At 35.1% G+C, this 4314-nt stretch overlaps 1 long non-coding RNA gene across 1 annotated transcript; it reads right to left on the bottom strand.

The window, feature by feature from the left end:
• Nucleotides 1-131: 131 nt before the first annotated feature.
• Nucleotides 132-2745, bottom strand: LOC111083834. The gene is made up of 3 exons (XR_002609276.1): nucleotides 2730-2745; nucleotides 1863-1949; nucleotides 132-248 (listed from the first exon to the last, which is right to left on the bottom strand). It is a non-coding gene; the product is annotated as an uncharacterized LOC111083834 (long non-coding RNA).
• Nucleotides 2746-4314: the final 1569 nt, after the last annotated feature.

The following is a 4314-nucleotide window of genomic DNA, read 5'->3' as shown; positions in this document are numbered from 1 at the left end:
CAGAATAAAAAAACAAGATGTTTAATGGGGTAGCCAACAGAAGAAACAAAGAAAGTTTTTTAAATGAGGTAGCCAACAGAAGAAACAAAGAATGTTTTTTTTAATGAGGTAACCAACAGAAGGAACAAAAGTTTTACCAGGTAGCCAACAGAGGAAGAAAACATGTTTTCTATAGTTCTGGGAAGAGATTCTCTACTTCGAACTACATCCTCCCATTCTGCCAGGTGGTGATTAAGTAGAGACTGACCCTAAAAATATGAAATAATGAAAATGTTATATATTCAAAAATATTATTTTAAAGAAAAATTCAGTCATCTTTATAACAGAACTGTAGAATACAAATAATAACAAATGCAGTTAAATTTATAGACTTTGAACGTTTAGAACGCAGTAGACAGGCATTCCTCAATGAATATTCAGGATACATACACTAACAGCAAGGTACCAAATCATTCCGTGTTAAACATTCTAAGTACAGCCATCATCAAACCACAGTACCACGATACAATGTTAAACCTTCTATGTACAGCCATCATCAAACCACAGTACCACTATACAATGTTAAACCATCTAAATACAGCCATCGTGAAATCACAGTACCACGAAACAATGTTAAACCTTCTAAATACAGCCATCATCAAACCACAGTACCACGATACAATGTTAAACCTTCTATGTACAGCCATCATCAAACCACAGTACCACGATACAATGTTAAACCATCTATGTACAGCCATCATCAAATCACAGTACCACGAAACAATGTTAAACCATATAAATACAGCCATCATCAAACCACAGTACCACGATACAATGTTAAACCTTCTAAATACAACCATCATCAGATCACAGTACCACAATACAATGTTAAACCTTCTAAATACAGCCATCATCAAATCACAGTACTACGATACAATGTTAAACCTTCTAAATACAACCATCATCAAATCACAGTACTACGATACAATGTTAAACCTTCTAAATACAACCATCATCAAACCAGAGTACCACAATACAATGTTAAACCTTCTAAATACAACCATCATCAAACCACAGTACCACGATACAATGTTAAACCATCTAAGTAGAGCCATCATCAAATCACAGTACTACGATACAATGTTAAACCTTCTAAATACAACCATCATCAAACCAGAGTACCACGATACAATGTTAAACCTTCTAATACAGCCATCATCAAATCACAGTACCACGATACAATGTTAAACCATCTATGTACAGCCATCATCAAACCACAGTACCACGATACAATGTTAAACCTTTTAAATACAGCCATCATCAAATGAGAGTATCACGATACAATGTTAAACCTTCTAAATACAGCCATCATCAAATTACAGTACCACGATACAATGTTAAACCATCTAAATACAGCCATCATCAAATCACAGTACTGCGATACAATGTTAAACCATCTAAATACAGCCATCATCAAATCACAGTACCACAATACAATGTTAAACCATCAAATCACTATATAATGTTAATCATTTCCAGGTGATATTATTAAGATTCCATATGGCCATACATAAAAAAGTCAGTTTTCGGTCACGTTTCAAGACTCCTATAAATGACATATGTAATTTAACCAGTGTTACATTTGTGTGTTGATTAAATTTTATATTCTATCTTTAGGAGTTATCAAAGGATTTCTTTAAACACGGTCAATATCGTTAAAGAGTACAAAGAAAAACTTGTACAAATTATTCAGGTCCACACATAAAACACGTTTTGTCAGATTTTAATACATTAACTTTGGTCAGCTTTAACACTTTTATATTCCACCACTTCTGAAGGTTAACAGTCTTGTCCGTTAATAATACTGTTTTCTAAATCAGTACCTTGGTGTAGTAGGCCAGGTAGTGCTTAACTAGGGAACACTGACGTTCTAGAACAAAACCGTATCTTCTTCTTTCCTGGGTTATCACCTGAATAAAAATACAGATTGAAGAACCTATGATATTATACATCATTAAGAGATATGCACTTTCTGTTTACTTTACTGCTCTTTTTATATTACACTGTCTATAGCAAATAATATCATAACATAACTGTTACACTAAAAAAAAGTTGTATCTTAAGATAACGACCTCTCTCCAGTTCGTTTGATACATCAGAGTATTTTTGTGGTTGACTGCTTGATAGCTAATAAAACCCGCTCAATTTCTGAAATATTTATTAGCAAAAACTCCTTAAATTCTGCAAACAAAAGTACAACGTTTTATAAACTTTATTTTTAAACACAGAAACTGTTTTATGTCTGTAATGCCTATTAATACATATTTTTATTTACATTATGAGACAAAAATCTTGATCGCATTCTTTTTCTCACCTGTTTCTATCTCTGCACACACCACTACCTCACTCCTGTTTCTATCTCTGCACACACCACTACCTCACTCCTGTTTCTATCTCTGCACACAACCCTACCTCACGCCTGTTTCTATCTCTGCACACAACCCTACCTCACGCCTGTTTCTATCTCTTCTCACACTCCTACCAGTTTCTATCTCTTCTCACACCCCTACTTCTCACCCGTTTCTATCTCTACTCACACTCCTACCTCTCACCCGTTTCTATCTCTTCTCACACTCCTACCTCTCACCCGTTTCTATCTCTACTCACACTCCTACCTCTCACCCGTTTCTATCTCTTCTCACACTCCTATCTCTCACCCGTTTGTATCCCTGATCACACTCCTATCTCACCTGTTTGAGTCTCTGCATATATTCCTACCTCTCACCCCAAATAAATCTTTATCAAAAACTCGTAACAATTCAAAAATATGCGTGTTTCAGAATGAACATAAACAGTTCCAGCATCTATACAAAAGCCACCAGGAGGCGTACCAGAAAGCAGCGACCTCTGTCAAGAAGCAAAAGAAGAAAAATCGTAATAGCAAAGCAGCTAATGTCGATAAGGAAATTAAGGTTAGATATTTCTCTTTTCACAAGTGGATTGTGTTCTTTGTTCAAAGAAAATTATCGTACAGAAGCAGATACATCTTTTAAGACACAAAATGCATTTCTAAAACTTAACGGTTGAATTTCAACTAATGTTTACAGGTTATCGTCCTTCTTTTTAAACGTGTTAAACTGTGTGTTTTATCAAAGCTCTTTTAAATTTGGATTTTTGAAGGTAATGTTTAAAGGGTGAACAATAAGAAAAATTCGACTTCATAATGTTAATTTCTGTCGTTCTTCATGATGTATATTCTTATCACAGAAGCTTTAGTAATTTTTTCAACAGCATTCATATTAAACATATTAAATATACAATAAAAACTTGACGTCGTTTTAAAGCTAAGTTTCAACAACAAAATTTGTTTTCCAGCACATGCAGATTATGGATGAAGAAAAGTCAAAGTTGGACGGTTTTTGTGAGCAGAGACTCAAACAGGTGAGATAGGAGTGTGATCAGGGATAGAAACAATCAGAAGATATTTTTGTGTCAAGGCAACTTTATTCTTTACAAACTTTGTTTTTCTTAACTATTTAATAGAAGATTCACCAATTAATCATTTCAATTACGCCACCTGTAAATATTCATAAGCTCACGTGACAAGGTAATAAGGTACTTAATACCGTTACTGTATTAAGTATCTATGTACAAAGAAGGTACTTTCCACAACTATTAAACAACTGGTACTATGACAACTGTAATGGTATCAATATTCTGTAGCTATAAAATGGGTACTTATGTATGATACTCTGGGCTGTTAAAGTTTAATCTTACACTAAATAAATTATTTAGTGACAGTTTAATACTTGTGCTACAATATCAACAGCTTGGGTAAGACACTTACCGCTACAATATCAACAACTTAGGTAAGACACAGCTACAATATCAACAGCTTGGGTAAGACTCCCACGCTACAATATCAACAGCTTGGGTAAGACCCACCGCTACAATATGAACAGCTTGGGTAAGACACTTACCGCTACAATATCAACAACTTGGGTAAGACACAGCTACAATATCAACAGCTTGGGTAAGACACAGCTACAATATCAACAGCTTGGGTAAGACACTTACCGCTACAGTATGAACAGCTTGGGTAAGACACTTACCGCTACAGTATCAACAGCTTGGGTAAGACACTTACCGCTACAGTATCAACAGCTTGGGTAAGACACTTACCGCTACAGTATCAACACTTAGGTAAGACACCCACCGCTACAGTATCAACACCTTAGGTAAGACACCTATCGCTACAGTATCAACACCTTAGGTAAGACACCTATCGCTACAGTATCAACACCTTAGGTAAGACACCTATCGCTACAGTATCAA

Source organism: Limulus polyphemus, unplaced genomic scaffold (assembly GCF_000517525.1).
Source record: "Limulus polyphemus unplaced genomic scaffold, Limulus_polyphemus-2.1.2 Scaffold11514, whole genome shotgun sequence".
In the NCBI taxonomy this organism is placed as follows: Eukaryota; Metazoa; Arthropoda; class Merostomata; order Xiphosura; family Limulidae; genus Limulus; species Limulus polyphemus.
The sequence above is the reverse complement of the archived record's forward strand: the minus strand, read 5'-3'. Positions and strand labels throughout refer to the sequence as shown.